This window comes from the organism of the source record quoted next, unplaced genomic scaffold (assembly GCF_019419815.1).
Source record: "Pyrus x bretschneideri cultivar Hongxiangsu unplaced genomic scaffold, Pyrus_bretschneideri_v1 Contig31, whole genome shotgun sequence".
NCBI classification, from domain to species: Eukaryota; Viridiplantae; Streptophyta; class Magnoliopsida; order Rosales; family Rosaceae; genus Pyrus; species Pyrus x bretschneideri.
Window position 1 is genome coordinate 128106 of NW_025999624.1, and position 24120 is coordinate 152225.

Sequence of the window (24120 nt, forward strand, 5' to 3'; positions counted from 1 at the left end):
CATGAATTTGACGCTAGAATATAAGTGAGTTTCACGTAATAGTTATGAACTTATATTCACAAGTAGTGGAGGTTGCTTATAAACAATCGCGTTAAACAAATTCTTGGCATAAGTTTCATGCAATCATAGTAACGAATGCCTCGTCAACACTTATAGTTTTCATGATGCTTAATGATTCTTGCTTGTATCTCTATTATGCAATTCATGTAGGGAACTTGTGAGGAATGCTTTGGGTTGTCGTATGCAATCATCCAATTCATTAACTTAAGGAAAACTTGACGGTTAATTTAAGCGGACCTAATTAACCCGGGGCATTGAGAATTCATGGTTTATTGAAATGCAATTGGAAATCTTTTTATTATGCAAGTGTAACATGTGTGGAGATGAACCCCTTAGCTAATCCATCCATCATCTTGTTTTCAAGGAATTCGTTTTACAATCTGCCTAGTTTGTTACTTTGTTTTGTTATTTCAATTTTCGTCAAAACAAAACCCCCCTTTACTTTCTTGTTCTATAGTGTTTAGAATCTGTTTAATTTGTGTTTTAAAGTGTTTTGAATCAACCTATAATCTTAAATTCGTCCAAATTTGTGTTTAAGGTCAGAAACTGCCTAGTTAGTGTTTTTAGGCAGTTTTGAGTCTTTTGAACTTGTTTTGAGTCCTTTGAGTCTTTGTATTGTCCAAATTAGTTAGAAAGTGTTTTGATTTGTGTTTCTAAGTATTTTGATTCAAGTTTTCATCCAATTTCGTCCAAATTAGTGTAGGTGCTTAAAACTGCCCAGAAAGTGGTTTTTAGGCAGTTTTGAGTCTTCTAGTTGCTGTTTTGCGTTTTAGGTTTGTTTAAGTGTTTTAACTTTTAGTTTTGCATTCTTTGAGTCAAGTTTAGTGTTTTAAACTTTGTTTTTGAGTTTTTAAGTCAGTTTCCAAGTGTTTAGCAATCCCTCCTAATCCCCGATTAAGAACGATCCCTACTTATATCTATACTACAATTGTCAAAAAGAGGGTTTAATTTGTGTGCGTATAATTCTCGCATCAAATTTTGGCGCCGTTGCCGGGGACTAGCAACTTTGCTAATCTCTTGGATTGTTTTATTATCGTTTGTGTGTATATATTTTTAGTTTTATTTTGTTGATTTTAGAAGCAAGACATGGCACTTGATAGTGCTTCTCTTTTGTCACAGCTTATGGAAGAGTACCAAACGCAAAGAGTTGGTACATTTGATCATAATCAATCAAGGAACGACGTGTTTTCCAATACTTACAATTCGGATTGGAGTGATCATTCAAACTCTATGTGGTGGGAACCTCAACATATTCAACAAGAAGGATATTGGCAACCATATGAGGAGTTCTATACAACACCTATGCAGCCACCACAACCTGCCCAAACAAATTCAAGTGAGTCTTTGTATAATGATACGGTTAGTAAGTTACTCACCAATTTGTCTCAGGGGCAAGAAGATCTAAACAAAGCAAGGCAAAATCAAGACAAAAGGTTGGACTACTTGGAAAAGCAAATTGGGCAGATCGTGGAGTTCGTAGGACAATTTCAAGACCAAGGCAAACTCCTTATTTCAACCCTTGCAAATCCGAAGGAAGGATTTGAAACTGCCTTGAGAAGTAGCAAGGAGGTTGGAACGGACCCTCAACCATCAAAATCAAATCACAAGGAAGAGGAATACACCCAACCCACGGTAAGAGTGGAAACACCTTTGCCGGAGGCACCTATTGCTCCTACGCCATCTAATTCAAGTAAGGTTGTTCCAAATTTAATTAGTTCTAACCCCATTCCACCTAATATCCCTATTCCTTGCAGGTTCATGAATTCCAAGGAAGAAGAAAGTGAAAAAGACACCTTGGAAGCCCTTCCAAAGGTGAAAAGTAGGGAATATCATGAATTCATCAAAGAGGACGTTCTTGAGATAAACAACCCCAAAGAAGTTGAATTTTATGACACAAGACAAGGACCAATCCTCACATCAAATCTAACCAAGTGCAAAGTCCCTGAAACGTTCAAAGAAGGGGTGTTTATTCTTGAGTTCTTATTGGATCACATAAGTAAGCCACCTCCTCCAATTTCAATTTTCTTTTATACTAACATGTTGTTAATGATTCAGGCATCCAATCTTGAATTTAAACCATTACCGGATCATTTCAAGTATCACCTTCCATTCAAAGATCAATTCCATGCCGTTTGATTCAAATAGAAAAAAAAAAAAAAAAAAAAAAAAAAGAAAGAAAAATAAAAGAATGTAGCCTTCACAAAGGTAGTTTACGTGAAGACCCACTACGTGGCGAAACTCTCGGAGCGGAAGGCATCGGAGCGGAAGGCATCGGAGCAGGAGGCATCGGAGCAGGAGGCATCGGAGCAGAAGGCATAGGAGCGGGAGGCACCGAAGATAGATCATTCAAGGCCCCAAACCTTGGTGGAACGCTGGATGACCCAGGAAAGAGGTGCCTCTGGAAGAAAGACGCAAGCCTTTGACGGTCACTTTGAACGCGACCTTGAGATTCTTGCAGCTCATCAAGCTTCCTCTTCATGCCCGACGAATAGTTATTTGCAAGCACATGCAAACTTCTATTCTCGTACTTAAGCTGTTTGATCTCCTGCTTAAGATTTTCCACCTCTACCATCAATGATTCCACTTGACGGGACCGAGCAAGCAGGCGTTGGCCCATGTTGGACACAGAGCTCGCACACTGAACACTAAGTGCGAGGGACTCTTGAACGGCCAACTCATCGGACCATCCTGAAAGCAGCTGACTATCTTTAGGAGTGAGGAGGTTCCTAGCTACTATTGTAGCTGTTGTGGCATCCTGCATCACGGAGTCTTCACCTATAAGAGGACCGTTAGAAGATAAGAAAGAAGGGCGCCATACGTTACCTTGACGCGGCGCGCCCGTATCACTGCTGAGACTCAATTCCAAGCTAAGGTTCGGACGCATCACACATAAGCTCGAACGAGAGGCTCCAATCCGGGGGAACAATAATGGGTGCCGTGGTCAACAACTCCTTGAGTTGGTTGAATGATGCCGTGCACTCTTTGGTGAATTCAAACGTCACGTCTTTTTGTAGGAGGCGGCAAAGAGGTTGTGCAACCTTCGAGAAATCCTTGATAAACCTACGATAGAAACTTGCATGGCCAAGAAAAGAACGAACCTCTCTAACTGAAGTTGGAGAGGGTAAGTGACGTACAAGATCTATTTTCGACTTATCAACCTCAATACCGTTTTCAGAGACTATATGACCTAAAACTATGCCTTGTTTAACCATGAAATGGCATTTTTCCCAATTAAGAACAAGGTTAGTTTCAACGCAACGTTTTAAGATTAAACTAAGATTATGCAAACAACCATCAAAAGAATCACCAAACACGCTAAAATCATCCATAAACACTTCAATGATTTTCTCAACATAATCAGAAAATATGCTCATCATGCATCGTTGAAATGTAGCAGGTGCATTACATAAACCAAAAGGCATGCGACGATATGCAAAAGTACCGAAGGGGCATGTAAAAGTAGTTTTTTCTTGATCTTCGGGTGTTATGACAATTTGATTATAACCAGAATAACCATCAAGAAAACAATAGAAAGCATAACCGGCTAACCTCTCAAGCATTTGGTCGATGAATGGCAATGGGAAGTGATCCTTCCTTGTTGCGGCGTTTAGCTTTCTATAATCGATGCACACCCTCCAACCGGTTTGAATGCGTTGAGGAACAAGTTCATTCTCGGCATTTGCAGCCACAGTCACCCCAGATTTCTTCGGAACGCATTGAACGGGTGAGACCCACTTACTATCCGAGATTGGATAGATTACTCCACAATCCAAAAGCTTGATTACCTCCTTCTTCACAACTTCCATCATCAGAGGGTTGAGACGGCGTTGAGCCTCTCGGGATGTTTTAGACCCCTCCTCTAGAAGTATGCGATGCATGCATGTAGTGGGGCTAATTCCCTTGATGTCGGCCAAGGTCCATCCAATTGCCGTTTTGTACTCCTTAAGCACTCGCACCAATTTGCTCTCTTCTTGTGCCGTGAGTGAGGATGAAATAATGACGGGCAACGTGTCATCCTCGCCCAAGAAAACGTACTTCAAATGACTAGGCAACGGCTTAAGTTCAAGTGTAGGTGGCTGCACAACTGAGGGAAGCATTTTATTAGCCGAAACTGAACTTAAAATAGGGTCCGAATACTTACCTGATTGTGTTGGCAATGACTCGAGGGCAGCCACCATCTCAATGACCTCATCATTAGGGGGCACGGCAAAAGAATGATCATGCATGCCGTGGGTTCCCATGGTTGTGGCTTCCATGTTTTGCTTGTCCATGCCTTGTGCAATGACCAATTCAAGTGCATCGTTGTTCAATTTGTCAAAATAGTCCTGCGACAAAGAGTCAATTACATCAATAGCAAAACATGAATGATTCTCACTAGGGTACTTCATAGAATCAGAAAGATTAAAATTAATAACTTCCCCATCAAATTCCATCGTCAACGTGCCATTATAGACGTCAATCTTTGTCCGAGCAGTTTTCATGAATGGCCTTCCGAGGAGGATGGGCAATGAAGGGGCATGGTCTGATTCATCCATCTCAAGTACGTAGAAGTCCGCTGGGAAGATCAAATGATTAACCTGCACTAACACATCTTCCAAAACTCCCTTTGGATAGGCATTAGATCTATCGGCTAATTGTATAATCACACCATCGTTTTTCAACGCTCCTAGGTTCATAGATGCATAAATTGAATATGGCATGACATTTATAGATGCACCTAGGTCTAACATGGCAGATTCAAACCTAGAATTACCAATAACACACGGAATTGTAAAACTACCCAGATCTTTGCATTTTGGGGGCAGCTTGCGTTGTAAGATGGCTGAGACGTTTTCACCTACTTTGACCACCTCCTTGGTCGAAATCCTCCTCCTATTGGTGCAAAGTTCCTTCAAGAACTTGGCGTACCTCGGGACTTGTTTAATTGCATCCAAGAGGGGGATATTGACTTGAACTTTCCGAAACGTCTCCAAAATGTCCTTTTCCGCTTCTTCTTTCTTTGTTGGCTTAAACCTACTAGGAAAAGGAACATTCGCAGGAAAATCATTAGTATGAACCGAATTTGACACGTTTTTACCTTTATTGGATGAATTGGACAACTTGGGGTCACTTGGAACATGCGGCCCATTTGGTTCCACCTTGGCCGTGAGTGGCCTTTCTCCTCCTCTTCAATTCTCAACTCGTCCTCCTCGTTGGAACGTGATTTGGATGGGTTGAGGTCAGATCCGACTTGCTTTCCACTTCGCAAATGCATCGCTTTTGCAGATTCGAATCCGCCTTTCGGATTGACCACCGTTGAACTTGGCAACTTTCCTTGCTCACGAAATTGCCCCATAAACTCTGCAATTTGTCCCACTTGTTTCTCCAAGTTGTCCACCCTCTTCTCTTGCATTTGCCTCTCTTTGTTTTGATTTTGGACTTCCTGCGTCAAAGTAGTAAGTAATTGAAAAATCTTATCATTATCACTTGAATTACCTACATTGCTTTGGGCAGGTTGTGCTTGGGCTTGTGGTGGTGCCAACGGCTTTTGATAGAAACCCGGGGGTTGTTGCCTAAATCCGCTTTGTTGTTGACCTTGTTGGGGGTCTCGCCATTTGAAATTCGGATGATCACGCCAACCGGGATTGTAAGTATTAGAAAACGGATCACCATGTGATTGGTATTGGTTGCCATATCCCACGGCATTGAGTGTCTCCCACCCTCCATTCTCGATCAATTGTGGGCACTTGTCCGTAGGGTGTCCTTGCATGAAGCATACGCCACAAGAAGCTACGGTTTTGACTTTTGGACCTTCCACCACCTGAGAAAGCAACGTAGTAAGGTTAGCCATTTGATTTTGAAGTTCGGTTATGGCACTTACCTCATTAACTTGGTGTTGCCGTGGGGTACTCCTCTATCCAATGCCTTCGTATTGTTGAGTGTTCAATGCTCGATTAGCAATCAAAGTCTTTGCAGCCGTGGGGGTCTTGTCCACCAAGGCTCCTCCCGCTGAGGCATCTAGCATTTGACGTTCAATAGGTAGAAGTCCCTCGTAGAAGTATTGTAGAAGTAGTTCCTCCTTCATTTGATGCTGTGGACATGAAGCAACAAGAGATTTAAAACGTTCATAATAAGTAGGATAGGATTCACCTTCATCTTGTTGAATTCCACTTATCCTTTTTCGTAGGAGGATGGCTCGAGAAGTTGGGAAAAACTTCTCCAAGAAAGCCCGTTTCATGCTCTCCCATGATGTGACCGTTCCGGGTGCCAATTCGTACAACCAATCTTTCGCTTTCTCTTGGAGAGAAAAGGGAAAGGCCTTCATCTTCAAGATGCTCTCATCCACGTTCACCGGAGTCATGCTTGAGCAAACGACTTCAAACTCCTTCAAGTGCTTGTTTGGATCTTCCATGGATAGCCCATGGTACTTTGGAATGTGATGTAACAGGCTTGACTTCAATTCGAACTCGGCAGTCTTGTCTTGAGCCGCCCTTGGGTATTGAATGCACAAGGGTGCGGCATTGGCCAATCCCGAAGCGGAAAGCTCCTTGATTGTTCGGTTGTCCGCTGCCATGTCTTCCACTTCTTCTTCAAATTCAGAAACGGACTTGGAACTTGCACTTGATTCACTAGGTTCCGGGTTCTTCCTCTTACGTCTCAACTCACGCTCAAAATCGTCGTCAAAGTCTAAAATATGTTCGTGAACCGGATTAGAACTCCGAGTCATAAACAAGTACCTAAAACAAGAAACAAAATAACATAAGAATCTGATCTAAAATAAAACAAACGAAAATAAAACAATCCAAGGGATTAGCAAAGTTGCTAATCCCCGGCAACGGCGCCAAAATTTGATGTGAGAATTATACGCACACAAATTAAACCCTCTTTTTATCAATTGTAGTGAAGAATGTAAGTAGAGATCGTTCTGGACCGGGGATTAGGAGGGATTGTTAATCACTTGGATTTGACTCAAAAACGTAGAAACACAATATAAAACACTATACTAGACTCAAAGAATGCAAAACTAAACTTTAAAACACAAAAACAAACCAAAAGACTCAAAACAGCCCCAAAACACTCAAAACTGCCTTAAAAACACAATCTGGGCAGTTTTGAGCACTAGACACAACTTTGGACGAAAATTGGTTTTAACTTGACCTAAGACACTTAAAAACACAAACTAAATTGATTTCTAACTAATTTGACACTCTAAGTAAAGGGGGATTTTGATTTTGACGAATTTGAAAACAAAACTTAAAACTTTGTAAAACGAACAGATTTTAAAACGAATTTGGATTTAATGAATGGGATGGAAGCTAGCTAAGGGGTTCATCTCCACACATGTTATACTTGCACACAAAACGATTTCTAATTGCTTTTCAATAAACCATGAATTCTCAACGCCCCAGATTAACCGTGAATTGCACTAATTAACCCTCAGATTTTCCTAACGTTATTGAATTGGATGATTGCATACGACAACCCAAAACATTCCCCACAAGTCCCCTACATGATTGCATAATAGAGATACAAGCAAGAATCATTAAGCTCTATGAAAACCATAAGCATTGACGAAGCACTTGTTACTATGATTGCATGAAACTTATGCCAAGAATTTACTTAACGCGATTGAGATCATCAACCTTTACTACTTGTGAATATAATTCCATAACGATTAGGTGAAATTTCCTTATATCCTAGCATCCAATTTATGCATGATAATTAAGCGTGCACTCTCAACCAACACACACAAATCAATGTAATTCACATAGATAAGTAAATTGAATTCACAACTTATGAAACGCAATTAGAAGTAATCAAATCATATTGCAAGCATAAACATGTGTTTCAAATCCCCCCCTAGCCAAGGAGGGGTTTAGTTCCTCATACGCACAAAACAAAGAGAATTGAAGTTAAACATTGAAATCAAAGGAAAAGAACACCTAGAAATTCCAGCAACGCGAACTTGAATTGCATGAACTTCCGAGCTTCCTTCTCCTCCTCCTTGGTGCGGCAAGGGTCTAGGGACAGGTTTTAGGGCCTTAGGTGTATGGATGTATGGTTATGGAGGGATGTAGTAGTGTTTAGGGGAAGGGGATGGTGCGGCCAAGGTCTAAAACTAAGGAAAGGGGTGTTTGGTGGCTGCGGCAAGTGTGTGGAGAGGTTTGGACGAATTTCTGGAGTGAATGAAGGTATATGAGAGGTGGTCCTCTGATCTAGGGGTTAATATGAGAATATATAGGCACTTAAAACCCTAGGCTAATCAGATATGGACTTGAATAACCCAAATCAACTAGGAAATAGGCTTAGAAATCAGAAATAGAGAGGGATAATACTTCCTAGGTGCGGCAGGTATGGGATAAGGTGATAAGGCTTCTAGAATTCCTTGCAAGGCAAGGGAAATCAGATTTCTAGAAGGGTTTGGGTGCCACCTTTGTAGGAGATAAGATAAGGTTCCTAAAATCATGCTTTAAGTGCCAAATTTGTAGGGAAAAGGGATAAGGGTGCGGCAAAGCTTAGGGATAATGTTTAGGGCTTCTAGAAAGCCCTAAAACTAAGGGGAATTGGATAAAACCCACGGCAAGGATAGGATAGGGCATCTAAGGCTTCTAGAAACCCTCCAAGATAAGGTAAAGTGCATGGCATCCCTATAGGATTAGGATAAGGTGTCCTAAATGGATAAGGACTCCTCATTGCACTTGGAAACTTTGGCTATTAGGATTAGGAAACCTTGTCTTCATCATTCCTTCTTCATCTTGGACTCCTTTTCCTTCTTGGACTTGGAAAACTTCTTTGTTGCTTCTCTTGAGACCATTGGGATTTAACTTTCCTACTTCAAGTAGGAAACCTTGTTTGAGTAGGAATCTTCATTCTTCTAGGAATCCATCTTCAACTAGGAAACCCATTTCCATTAGGGACTTTCCTACTTCAACTAGGAAACCTTGCTCAAGTAGGAAACATCATCTTCAAATCTTCAATTTCGTCCATCCTCTTGGCTCCACGCATATGATGTCCATTCCAAGCTCTAATTTGCTCCAAAAGGCTCCAAAATGCATCCTTTTGCATACTTTGCCCTTAAAACCTGAAAATACATAAAACTAGCTTAAAAGACTACTTTACCAAGGAAAAACACTTTAAATGCACAAGAACAAGCTAAACTAAGGTGCATAAATATGCTCCTATCACCATCTTCCTGTTGAATTGGAGCACAAAGCACTTTGGGCCATCAAGAAGTTTAACATGAACCTCGATGAAGCAGGAAGTCAAAGGAGATGGCAATTAAATGAGCTTGATGAGATAAGGCACGAGGCGTATGATAATGCAAGCATTTACAAGCAAAAGACCAAAGCTTTCCATGACAACATGATCCGTGGGAAATCATTCTCAATTGGGCAGAAAGTGCTATTGTTCAATTCCCGTTTACGTTTGTTTCCTGGTAAGTTACGTTCTAAGTGGATTGGACCATTTGTTATTACTAATGTTTTTGTTCATGGTGCAGTCCAAATCCAAAGCTTGAAAACGGGACATGAATTCAAGGTGAACGGGCATCGTTTGAAGCCCTATTATGACACCTTTGTGGAGCATGCCGTGGATGACATACCCTTGGAAGCCGTGGGCCCTAGTAAGGAGTGAATAAGGTCTCGTCCGGCTAGAAGACGTTAAAGCAAGCGCTACTTGGGAGGCAACCCATACAATCAACAAAGGAAGAACTTGGGAATCGCTCCACACTCAGATTTGCGTCCCTAAACCCTTTCCTTTGTTGCTTACTTTATGTTATGTGTATTGTGTTTTTAATTGTGTCTAAAACATTGAGGACAATGTTTAGTTTAAGTGTGGGGGGGTAACATTCTGTTTTGAGATATTTGTGCATGAAATTCGTAGGTATTACCACCTAACATGTCTAAACTTGTTTCCCACTGTTTTTATGTGTTTTTAAGCTATTTTAGAGTGTTTTAGTGTGTGTTGACGTAAAGATCCGAAAATCCCATAAAAATTTGAAAAAATTGTTTTAAAAAACCCAAAAAGAGTTGTTTTTGTGTGTTTGTTTGTGTCGTAGGTCACCTTCCAACACAATGATAAGGATTCGGTTTTTAATTGCATGATGGTTAAAGAAAGTTACAAACATGGATGGACGTTTGATATACTCTTTGGTTTATGCTTGGTTGTCGTTATAGTTTACGAATTCACATGTAATCGCAAATGATAAAAATTAGTTTTTGTAACATGCTTGAAGGAATGAACTCAAACTAACGCTACATCCCTGTGAGACTTGAGCTTAAATGTTTATTTGGAGAGTTAAAATCTGTGCATTCTTTGTTTTCTAAAGTCGTTGCATGATCTCATTATTCTTTGCTTGGTTGCTATTTAGAAGGCGTTTCATCACTTAGTTCCAAATGCTAGAACTCATGCCCATTTCATTCAAAGCATGTCATTGATTTGCATAACACGTATTCAAGATGAAGTTGTGTAGTGAACACCATAGCCAAATTGCCATATTTCCCTTTTCATTTGTTTTGTAGGATTTAACCCCGTTGAGCCTTGTGTAGCCTACTTTCTTTGTTAACCCACATTATCCTCACATACCCTAGATTAGGACCATCCTTACCCTTGTTCTTGAAGCATAGTAAGCAATGAATTCCTTTTGATAAATGTGTTGCAGAAAATAAGTGTGGGAGAAGTATTATGGATGTGAGTTTTTGTGCCATAGGCACGGTTAGAAAAAAAAAAAAGAAAAAAAAATGAAAAAGAGTTGAAAAGAAGTGAAAAAGAGTTTCAAAGTATTGGTTGTTGAAGTAAGGGCCCAAAACAATGAATTAGGCTCGAAGAGTTGTTTAAATCTCCCCTATTTGTTTAAAAGTTGATTTCTGCATTCTAAAGGAATTCTAGGTCTTAATTTCATTACTTTACTCATTATTGCTTAAAGAACGTTTGTTTATCCTTACCTTTCCTTGTTAGCCAAAACGCCAAGCCCCGTTACAACCCTTGACTTCTATCTTGAGTGTTGGGCATTTCAATTGTGGAGTTTGAATTTGGTATGAGCATATGGTGTCACTGGTTCTCGCATCTAAGTAGTAGCATTCCATTCATGAGATCATATCCAAACACGTTTAATTACTCTAGAAATTGCTTTCTTTGTTATAACATATGTGAGTACTAGTCTTTCATGTTACATCAATCTGCTCACATATAACTAGTGTAGGGTGTGTAGTCAGAAAATCTGAGTGAAAATTGAGTGCATAACTAGTGAGGAATTGAGGGAATTCTCTAAGGCATGTTACTACATTCAAAATGTGTTTTAATTGATTAAATGTGAACTAGTGAATGGTGACTATGATTAAGTATGTGCTTAAGGGGAAGTAAGACTAAAAGTTATGTGCGTAATGATTTTTGACATGTCATGTTTCATTGGAAATCCCTGAGGCAAACGTTGGAAGGTTTAGGTTATGTTTTGTTTGTTTTGTTTCGTATTGTTTACTTTAGTTGTTTTGTTTTGCTCGAGGACTAGCAAAAGTTAAGTGTGGGGGAATTTGATAGGAGCATATTCATGCGACTTAATTAGCTTGTTCTCGTGCATTTACGTTGTGTTTACTTAATTGTTTTAGTGTTTAAGGCCACTTTTGTGTATTTTCATATTATAAGGCCAAAGTGTGCAAGAAGATGCAAATTGGAGCTTTTAGGAGCGAAAGAGGAATGAATGAGTTGAAGACGTGAAGAAACGACGAATTCCTACTCCAACGATGAATTCTTACCAAAACGAGGAATCCTACTGATGCGAGAATTATACGCACACAAATTAAACCCTCTTTTTGTCAAATTGTAGTAAGTATGTAAGTAGGGATCGTTCTGGACCGGGGATTAGGAGGGATTGTTAATCACTTGGATTTCACTCAAAAACGTAAAAACACAATATAAAACACTCTACTAGACTCAAAGAATGCAAAACTAAACTTTAAAATACTAAAACAAACCAAAAGACTCAAAACAGCACCAAAACACTCAAAACTGCCTTAAAAACACTTTCTGGGCAGTTTTGAGCACTTTGAGTACTTTGGACGAATTTGGGTAACAAATTGAATCAAAACACTTATAAACACAAACCAAAACACTTTCTAACTAATTTGAACAATACAAAGACTCAAAGGACTCAAAACAAGTTTAAAAGACTCAAAACTGCCTAAAAACACTAACTAGGCAGTTTCTGACCTTAAACCCAAATTTGGACGAAATTAAGTTGTAACTTGACTCAAGACTCTTAAAAACACAAACTAAATTGATTTCTAACTAATTTGGACATTAAAGTAAGGGGGGATTGAGTTTTGGACGAAATTAAACTAATTGCACAGATTCTAATTAAAAACAGAATGTAAATATGAATGTGATGGATTTGAATGGATGGGATGACTAGCTAAGGGGTTCATCTCCACACATGTTACACTTGCATAATAAAAAGATTTCCAATTGCATTTCAATAAACCATGAATTCTCAATGCCCCGGGTTAATTAGGTCCGCTTAAATTAACCGTCAAGTTTTCCTTAAGTTAATGAATTGGATGATTGCATACGACAACCCAAAGCATTCCTCACAAGTTCCCTACATGAATTGCATAATAGAGATACAAGCAAGAATCATTAAGCAACATGAAAACTATAAGTGTTGACGAGGCATTCGTTACTATGATTGCATGAAACTTATGCCAAGAATATGTTTAACGCGATTGTTTATAAGCAACCTCCACTACTTGTGAATATAAGTTCATAACTATTATGTGAAACTCACTTATATTCTAGCGTCAAATTCATGCATGAAAATTAAGCGTGAACTCTCAATAAGCATACATAAATAGGTTATCAATCAAATAGTTAAACAAATTGAATTCACAACTTATGAAACGCAATTAGAAGTAATCAAATCAAAATGCAAGCATAAACATATATTTCGAATCCCCCCCTAACCAGGGGGGTTTTAGTTCCTCATGATACAAAACAAAGAGAATCAAAGAAACGCCTAAACATTCCAACAACTCAAACTTGAATTGTATGAACGTTTAGGCCCTCTTCTCTTCCATTCCTCATTCGTACAAAACAAAGGGTATTGAAATTAAACATTGAAATCAAAGAAACACCTAAACATTCCAACAACTCAAACTTGAATTGTATGAACGTTTAGGCACTCTTCTCTTCCTCTTTATTGTGGCACAAGGTCTAAGGATAGTTTGATGGTGTGAATGGTTTGGGGAGTGGTGGAAATGGAAGGATGGTGTGTTTGAATGAATGAATTTCTGAATTGGAAGAGTGTGTGTTTTGTGGCTGCAATGGATGCTTATTTATAGGTGAAAAGAGGGAATATGACAGCTAGGTTATGATGATGAATGCATGTGCAAAGTTGGTTGAATGATTATGATTGCATGTGGCTGATTTATGAAGGGAATGCATGTGGATTAAAGTGGAATGACAGCTAGGTTATGATGATGAATGCATGTGCAAAGTTGGTTGAATGATTATGAAGCATGTGGGTGGAAATGCATGTGGAATGGCTGATTTATTTGTTGGGAAAGCATGTGAATTAAAGCTAGGGTGAATGATGATGATGGGAGAGCATGTGGGTGCAGCTATGGTGGGAATTTTGGGCAGAAAATATCCTAAGGCTTTATTACTTAGTTTAGGAAAGGATGTAACTCATTTGATTAGGAATCCTCTTCAATTTCGTCCATTCCTTTTGCTCCAAACGTAAGCTATCCATTCCAAGCCCAATTTTGCTCCAAAATGCTCCAAAATGCACCTTTTTGCTTCCTTAGCCATATGAACCTAGAAACACACGAAAATGGCATAAAGGACTAAAATAACTAAAGAAACATAACGTAAATGCACGAGAACAAGCCATTTAAGTCGCATGAATATGCTCCTATCACCTACTCAAACAAGGTTTCCTATTTTAGGAAAGTTAACCCAAAGTTTCCCGTTTTGGTAACCTTTCCTAATCTTAAACGTCCATATTTTCTAGCCACTTTGAAGTCCTTGTAGGCACTTTAGGACACAAAACGAAGGCCCTAGCCACTTTGTAACCCTTTGCCGTGCCCTTTTATGTTCTCCCCTTCCCTTGCCGTGCAAGGGGGGGCATTTGTGTCCAAAATCATCCATCATCCATAAACCCTAAACCCTAATTCATGCAGCCGTCACTCTCCCTTGAATCCATAGCCCTTGATTCATCCAAAACCAATCTCAGCCGTACCTTGTTTTTAACCCTAGAGCCTATTCTATTCACTAGCCGTCACACCCTAATGAAATCTGCCATTCTCCCCCATTCCTTCCCATAAGCCGCAGCCACCATAATTCATCTTTTCCAATCCGTGCATTCCCATTCCCCATCCACATTCATCAAACCATTTCAGCCACAAAAATCCCCTTAAGCTGTGACCATCTGATTCATTCATTCAAAATCATCTTAGCCATTCATTCATAAACCCTAAACCATAACCTTGTAGCCGTCACTTCCCATTAATTCTAATCAGCCACACATCACTCAATTCCTTCCCTTAAGCCGTGCATACCATGCACCCTAATTGATTCAGCCATTTTACACACCCTAATCCCCTAACCCGTGCATCACACACCTCTCATTCCATACACTAATCCGCAGCCACCTTCACACCCTATTCATCCTTAAGCCGTGACCCCCATTCATTCACCCAAAAATCTGCCCATTAATCCCCTAAGCCGTGCATCCATAACCCTCCATTCTCTCCCATTCTACAAAACTAATCAGCACCATAACCCTAATTCTCTCAACCAGCCGCATACACCATCACCAAAAACCCATTCAAACCCGTGCATATCCCTACCATTGTAGCCATTCCCAAGCCTTGCCGCAGCCATCTCCACCATTCCAGCCACCATACAAACCACCCTACACCACCCTATAACCTTGCCGCACCACCTTATCACCATAACTCCAACCCTACACCAGAAAATCACCCAAAAACACCATTTAACCTCACTGCCGCAATAAGGAAAGGAGAGAGAGGAGCTTGGACGCACAAAAATTCAAGTGGATTCATTGGTCGTTCTAGGTGTAATCAACCCTTTATGCTTCATGTTTAAATTCATTTGCAATTCTCTTTTTGTGACATGAGAGGCTAAATCCCCCTAGTTAGCTAGGGGGTAATTCGAAACCATGTACATGCTTGCGATATGATTTGATTACATTTAGTTGTTATTTCATAAATTGTGGATTCAATTCGTTCATCTATTTGAATTATAACTTATTTGTGTATGTTGATTGAGAGTGCACGCTTAGTTTTCATGCATGAATATGATGCTAGATTATGAGGGAGTTTCACCTAATAGTTACAATCTTATAATCACAAGTAGTGAAGGTCGCTTGAAAACGATCGCGTTGAATGAATTCTTAGCATAAGTTTCATGCAATTCATAATAACGAATGCTTCGTCAATGCTTATGTTTTTCATAGAACTTAATGATCCTTGCTTGTATCTTTATTACGCAATTCATGTAGGGAACTTGTAGGGAATGTTTTGGGTTGTCGTATGCAATCATCCAACTTAATAACTTGTGGAAAAATGATGCGTGAATTATACGCACCCAAATTAAACCCTCTTTTTGACAATTGTAGTATAGATATGTAAGTAGGGATCGTTCTGGACCGGGGATTAGGAGGGATTGTTAATCACTTGGATTTGACTCAAAAACGTAAAAACACAATATACAACACTATACTAGACTCAAAGAACGCAAAACTAAACTTTAAAAGACTAAAACAAATCAAAAGACTCAAAACAGCACCAAAACAGTCAAAACTGCCTTAAAAACACTTTCTGGGCAGTTTTGAGCACTTTGAGTACTTTGGACGAATTTGGGTAATAACTTGAATCAAAACACTTAGAAACACAAACTAAGACACTATCTAACTATATTGGACACTAAAGTAAAGGGGGATTGAGTTTTTGACGAAATTAACTAAAATGCACAGATTGTATTTAAAAACAGATTGTAAAGATGAATGTGATGGAATTGAATGGATGGGATGGCTAGCTAAGGATGATTAAAGAAGGGAATGCATGTGTAATGACAACTAGATTGGTTGGTGGAAATCTGAAAATGGATGGGAGAGGGAACATGACAGCTAGGTAAAGTGAATGTGGCTGCATGTTTGAATGATTAAATGATGCATGTGGGTTGGAAATGCATGTGCAATGATTCTTTGGTGCTGAAAATGCATGTGTAAGCATGTGTTGGCTGAATTAAAGAATGTGAGGGAATGATGAAAGGGGAAACATGACAGCTAGGTTGAATTATGAAGAGTGAATCCATGTGGCTGATTTATGTGAATGATTATGGGTGATTATGATAAGTGATAAGTGGTGATGATAAGTAATGATTTATGATAAGTGATAAGTGGTGATGATAAGTAATGATATGTGATTATGATAAGTGATAAGTGGTGATGATAAGTAATGATATGTGGGAGTGTGGCTGAAATGAAGGAGTGGAATGTTGGAATGTTATGCACGGCTAAGGATATAGGAAAGGTTTAAATGTCCTAAAACTAAAGGGAACAAGGTTCCAACACTTTGGTCTTCAATTAGGTCTTCAATTTCGTCCAATACTTTGGCTCCAAGCATAGGCTATCCATCCTTAGCCCAAAAGTGCTCCAAAAGTCTCCAAAATGCATCTTTTTGCTCCTTTAGCCCTTTGGACCTACAAACACACGAAAATAGCTTAAAGTACTAAAATAACTAAAGAAACATAACGTAAATGCACGAGAACAAGCCATTTAAGTCGCATGAATATGCTCCTATCAAAAAACTGAGGGTTAATTAGTGCAATTCACAGTTAATTTGGGGCGTTGAGTATTTATAATTTATTGGAAGAACAACTGAAAATCAAAGTGTGTGCAAGTGTAACATGTGTGGAGAAGAACCTTCTAGCTAGCATTCATCCATAGTTTCATCACATTCATTACAATCTGCCTTTAAATTGCAATCTGTGCATTTAATTTATTTTCGTCAAAAATTCAATCCCCCTTTACTTTAGTGTCCAATTTAGTTAGAAAGTATCTTAGTTTGTGTTTTTAAGTATTTTGAGTCATTCGATTACCCAATTTCGTCCAAAGTTACCAAAGTGCTCAAAACTGCCCAGAAAGTGATTTTAAGGCAGTTTTGAGTGTTTTGGGGCTGTTTTGAGTCTTTTGATTTGTTTTTGTGTTTTATTGTTTAGTTTTGCATTCTTTGAGTCTAAGTTAGTGTTTCAAACTTTATTTTACGTTTTTGAGTTAGTTCCAAGTGATTTTGCAATCCCTCCTAATCCCCGGTTAAGAACGATCCCTACTTATTCATATACTACAATTGTCACAAGAGGGTTTTAATTTGTGTGCTTACTTAGTTCGCATCAGTAGGTTGTGTTTTGTTCGTTTTGTCTAGTTTCGTGTTCTTTTGTTGTTTTGTTTTGCTTGAGGACTAGCAAAAGCTAAGTGTGGGGGAATTTGATAGGAGCATATTTAGGCGACTTAGTGGCTTGTTCTTGTGCATTTACGTTGTTATTTCTTAGTTCTTTAAGTCTTTTAAGTCATTTTCGTATGTTTTCAGGTTCTAAGGGCTAAAGGAGCAAAGAAGCGCATTTTGGAGCCTTTTGGAGCACTTTTGGGCTAAGGATGGATAGCTTATGCTTGGAGCCAAAGTGTTGGACGAAATTGAAGACCAAGTGAGCCTTGAATTGAAGGAAGAAGGAGGAATCAAGAATTGGAAACTAGTTTCCATTATGGGGAGTTTCTATTCTTGAAAGGTTTCCAATTATGCAAGTTTCCAAATAATGTGGGTTGCCTAAATCACATGTTCTAGAAGCCCTAGACATGTCGCACCTTACCTTCTTTTTCTCTCCCCAAATCTGCAAGATTATGTCACAATCCCTTTCTTAAATGTCTTAGCCGCACCTATACATTCCCTTTCACTCAAAATCTGCAAGTTTTGCACTTTCCCCTTCTTTTCCTCCTTGTGCCGCAAGACTTAGCCTTTTTCCCCTAATTCCTGATTTCAATTACCTATTCTAAAGGGACTTAACTTAATTCCTGATTCTTAGAATTGATTTGGGGAATTAAACACTTACTTATTTCCTATGTAAGCCTTGCCGTGCACCACCCTTGACCTTTCCTCTTCCTTTCCGTGCAAGGGAGATGATTATTTCCTATTTCTAAAGCTTTTGACTTAATTTCTGATTACCTAAATAACCTAGGGTTTTAATTCCTAAAATCCTATTAATAAACCTCCTTGTTGCAGCCACAAAGGATTCATTCATTCACCATTCACGCCAGAAATTCATCCCTTCTCTCTAACACATCCATACTTCACCATTCTTCATATTTTCTGCCCAGAAACAAGCCTTGCCGTCCCCTACATCCATCCCTATCCTAAACACATCATTCTACACCATCCATAACCCCCTAAACTCACAACAAACCCTTGTGCCGCAGCAACTAGGAGAGGAAGGAAGCCTTGAACGTTTCATGCTTGCAGATTGGAGCGTTCTTAGGTGTACTTTGTTCTTGTTTTCAATGTTTACTTTGTTATTTCATTCTAAGTTTGCTGTAATCATGAGTGGCTAAACCCCTAATTAGTTAGGGGAAAGTTTGAAGCCATGAACATGTTTGAAATATGAATTGATTTCTTCCAATTGTGATTTGTTAAAGTGTGATTGCAATTCAATTATCTGTTTATTAAAAACTTGTTCTTGTATGTTGATTAAGGATGCATACTTAGTTTTCATGCATGAACTTGATGCTAGTTTATAAACAAGTTTCACCTAATCGTCACAAGTTTATAAACATGAGTAGTGAAGGTTGCTAGTCACAACCGAGTTAATTGAATTCTTGGCAAGAGTTTCATGCATTCATAGTTACAATTATCTCGTCAACACTTATAATTTTCATAGAGCATAATGATCTCTCATTGTATCTCTTCTATGCATTCATGTTGAGGACCGTTGGAGAATAATATGAATTGTCGCATGCATCATCCAATTCATTGACATAAGGAAGATTTGAAGGTTAATTAGTGCATCACGGTTAACTTGGGGTGTTGAGCATCATAGTTAGTGAAAAGCAATTGGAGAATCGATTCATATGCAAATGTGTGATGTGTGGAGAATGGACCTCTAACTAATGCATCCATCATCTTGTTTCCAAAATTCGTTTTACAATCTGCTTAGTTTGTTATCTTGTTTTGTTATTTCAATTCTCGTCAAAACAAAACCCCCCTTTACTTTCTTGTTTTATAGTGTTTAGAATCTGTTTAGTTTGTGTTTTAAAGTGTTTTGAATCAACCTATTACCTTAAATTCGTCCAAATTTGTGTTTAAGGTCAGAAACTGCCTAGTTAGTGTTTTTAGGCAGTTTTGAGTCTTTTGAACCTGTTTTGAGTCCTTTGAGTCTTTGTGAACGTTTTTAACTTTGTTTTTATGTTTTTGAGTTAGTTTAGAGGTTTTAGCAAGCCCTCCTAATCCCCGGTCCAAGAACGATCCCTACTTGCATCCTTACTACAATTTGACAACAAGAGGGTTAATTTGTGTGCTTAACTATTTTCGCATCAAATTACAAAGAGAAAATCAGTTTTGCGAACATGAGGAGCTAAACTTGTTTTAGCTAGAGGAGACTTTGAAACCATGATTATATTTGCAATATGAATTGATTACTTTCAGTTGTGATTTCATAAATTGTGAATGCAATTTACTTAACCGTTTGAAGGATAACTTATTCTTGTTTGTTGATTAAGGGTGCACACTTAATTTGCATGCTTGAATTTGGTGCTAGAATATAAGGGCGTCTCACATAATCGTTACAAACTTATATTCACAAGTAGTTAAGGTTTTTTCACAATCATGTTAAGTAAATTCCTAGCATGAGTATCATGATGTTATAGTTACAAGTGCTTTGTCAATGCTTATGATTTTCATTGAACGTAATGATCTTTGATTGTATCTCTATTATGATGTCATGTAGGGAACTTTTGAAGAATGCTTTGGGTTGTCGTATGATGTCATCCAATTCAATAACTAAAGGAAAATCTGAGGGTTAATTAGTGATGTCACAGTTAATCTAAGGTGTTGAGGTTCATGGTTTATCGAAAAGCAATTGGAAATCAATTTGTATGCAAGTGTGTCATGTGTGGAGAAGGACCCTCTAGCTAGTTAATCACCCATCCACATTCCCCAAATTCGTTCAAATTCGTCAAAAACCCAATCCCTTTTATTTAGTTGTGTCAAATCTGTCGTAATTAGTGTTTTTGAGTGTTTTGAGTCAAAACCAATTCTATTTTCGTCCAAATTGAGTCCTAGAGTCTAGTTTGAGTCTTTTTGATTGTTTTGTGTTGTTTTGAGTCTTTTAAGTTTGTTTTGAGTCATATAAGTTTAGTTAAGAATCTTTTGAGTTTGTTTAAGTGTTTTGAAGCATATTTTTATATCTTTGAGTCAATTTTCATTAGATTAGCAATCCCTCCTAATCCCCGGCCTAGAACGATCCCTACTTATATCTATACTACAAATGTCAAAAAGAGGGTTTAATTTGTGTGCTATTATATAACACATCAAATTTTTGGCGCCGTTGCCGGGGATTAGTAAAATTGCTAATCCCTCTGTTTGTTTGTTTATTTTTCTTTTGATATTTGATTTAGTTTTATTTCTTTGATTTCAGGTACTAGAGAAGCACGACATGGCACTTGATAATGCTTCTTTTTTGACACAGCTCATGGAAAGGTCCCAAATGCAAAGAGTTGGTACATTTGGTGTGTCCTCTAGGCAAGAATATCAAACTAATCAACATCCTCAATTAATTGAGAATGGAGGTTGGGATAATATCAATACCTGGGGTTATCAAGATCCTAATCAATCAAGGAACGACGTGTTTTCCAACAGTTACAATTCAGATTGGAGTGATCATTCAAACTCTATGTGGTGGGAACCTCAAAATGTTGAACACAAAGGATATTGGCAGCCATATGAGGAGTTCTATTCAACGCCTATGCAGCCACCACAACCTTATATACAATATGCCCAACCAAACTCAGGTTCGTCAATAGATTATAATCAAGTTCTTAATGAATTAATTTCTTTGGTGCAGGGCTCACAAAACCAAGTCAAGGAGGCTCAACAAGGAGAATATTGGCAACCATATGAGGAGTTCTATACAACACCTATGCAGCCACCACAACCTGCCCAAACAAATTCAGGTACGTCTTTGTATAATGATACGGTTATTAAGTTACTCACCAATTTGTCTCAGGGGCAAGAAAATCAAAACAAAGCAATGCAAAATCAAGACAAAAGGTTGGACCACTTGGAAAAGCAAATTGGGCAGATAGTGGAGTTCGTAGGACAGTTTCGAGACCAAGGCAAACTCTCTAGTTCAACCATTGCAAATCCGAAATGAGGATTTGAAACTGCCAAGGCAATCATCTTGAGAAGTGGCAAGGAGGTTGGAACGGACCCTCAACCATCAAAATCAAATCACAAGGAAGATGAAAGATTGCAATTTGAGGAAGAGGAGTTGGACAAAGCCACGGCAAGGGTAGAACCACCCTTGCGGCAACCACCTCAAGACCCCAATTCGTCCACCATAGGTAAGGTTGTTCCTAATTTAATTATTTCTAACCCTGTTCCACCAAATGTCCCTATTCCTTGTAGGATCATGCAATCCAAGGAAGAAGAGGGTGAGAAAGGCATCTTCAAAACCTTTCCAAAGAATCAAGAGCAAGAAGTGGCTGGGGAATGTCTGGAATTCATTAAAGAGGATATACTTGAGACAACAATTCCCAAAGAAGTTGGATTTTATGACACGGGACAAGTCATAACTCTCAAAACCCCAAATCTAGCTGAATTTTCAAGTCCTACAACTTACGAAAGGGTGTTTATTCTTGAGTTCATGTCGGAGCACACAGGTAAGCCACCTTCTCGAATTTCAATTTTGTTTTATACTAATATGTTGTTGATGATTCAGGCACCCAATCTTGAATTTAAACCATTACCGGATCATTTCAAGTATCACCTTCCATTCAAAGATCAATTCCATGCCGTGGGCATCAATGAAGTTTAAAGAGAGGTATTGTCCGGCAGGAAGACGTTAAAGCAAGCGCTTCTTGGGAGGCAACCCATGCATGCAAATAAAGAAGACCTAGGAATCTCCGGCTCCCACAACCAGATTTGCGTTCCTAAACCCTACTCTTTATTGCTTTTTTTTTTCCATGTTTGTCGTGTTTGTTAGTTGTGTTTTTTTGGTTGTTTGTTTGTGAGTCTATGCTTAAAACATTGAGGACAATGTTTGGTTTAAGTGTCGGGGGGGTAAACAAAGTGTTTTTCATGCAAATTCATGGGATTTTATCACCCTTCATTTCTAAAGTTGTTTTTTTCATTGTTTTAAGTGTTTTTAGTGTGTTTTGACGTGCTTTTATGTGTCTTAAACTGAAAATCCGAAAATTTGAAAAAAAATTGAAAAAGAGTGTTTTAAAAACCCCAAAAAGAGTTGTTTTTAGAGTCGTTTTTGTTTTTATGTTTGTTTGTGTCTTAGGATACCTTCCAACACAATGATGAGGATTTGGTTTTTAATTGCATGACTATTGAAGAAAGTTACAAACATGGATGGAAGTTTGATATGCTCTTTGGTTTATGCTTAGTTGTAGTTGACATTTACGAATTCACATGTAATCACAAAGGAAAAAATAAGTTTTTGTAACATGCTTGAAGGAAGGAACTCAAACTAACGCTACAACCTTGAGAGATTTGAGCCTAAACATTCTTTGGAGAGTTATTAATCTTGATGTCCCATTTTCTAAAGTCGTTGCATGATCTCATCATTCTTTGCTTGGTTGCTACTTAGAATGCGTTTTCTCACTATAGTTCCAAATACTAGAACTCATGCCCGTTTCATTCAAAGCATAAAATTGAGTGCATAACATAAAAGAAGATGAAGTTGTTTAGTTAAACCAGAGCCAAAAAGCCTTACCCTTTGCATATGTATTGTATGTCAACACCTTTGAGCCTTTGTGAGTCTAATTTTCTTTGTTAACCATATTATCCTTACCTAGCCTAGAATAGGACTATCCATACCCTTGTTCTTAAAGTATAGTAAAGCATGACTTAGAGGGAATTCCTTTTGTTCTACAATTTGCAGAAAAACAAGTGTGGGGGAAGAATTTTCGTGGGAATCTAGGGGGATGGATGATTTACGTGCCAAAGAAAAGAATAGGGCACGGAAAAAAAAATAAAAAAAAACGTGAAAAAGAAAAAAGGAAGAAGAAAATGTAGAGAAAAGAAAGAAAAAAAGAGTTGAAAATAAGTGAGAATGAACTCACAAGTGTTAATTGTTGAAGAAAGGGTCCAAAAGTTTGAATTTGACCCTAAGTTTTATGTGATTCGTCCCTTGGTGTTCAAAGTTGATTTCTACATTCAAAAGTGAATTCTAAGTGTTTATTTCATTACTTTGCTTACTATTGCTTTAAGAACTTTTGTTTATCCTTACCTTTCTTTGTTAGCCAATACCTTAGCCCCGTTACAACCCTTTGACTTCGATCTTGATTGTTATGTGTTTCAATATGTGGAGTTTAAAATTGGTTTGAGCATATGGTATCCCTGGTTCTCGCGTCTAAGTAGTGGCATTCCATTCATGAGATCATATACATGTTAATAATTCCAGAAAGTGCCTTCTTTGATTATACATATGTGAGTATTAGTCTACATTTTTACATCAATCTTTTCACATATACTTAGTGTAGGGAGTGTAGTCAGAAAATCTGTGTGAAAATAGAGAGTATATCTGGTGAGGAATTGAGGAATTCTCTAAGGTGATAGGAGCATATTCATGCGACTTAATTAGCTTGTTCTCGTGCATTTATGTTGTGTTTACTTAGTTATTTTAGTGTTTAAGGCCACTTTTGTGTATTTTCAGATTATAAGGCCAAAGTGTGCAAGAAGATGCAAATTGGAGCCTTTTGGAGCGAAAGAGGAATGAATGAGTTGAAGACTTGAAGAAACGATGATAGGAGCATATTTATGCACCTTAGTTTAGCTTGTTCTTGTGCATTTA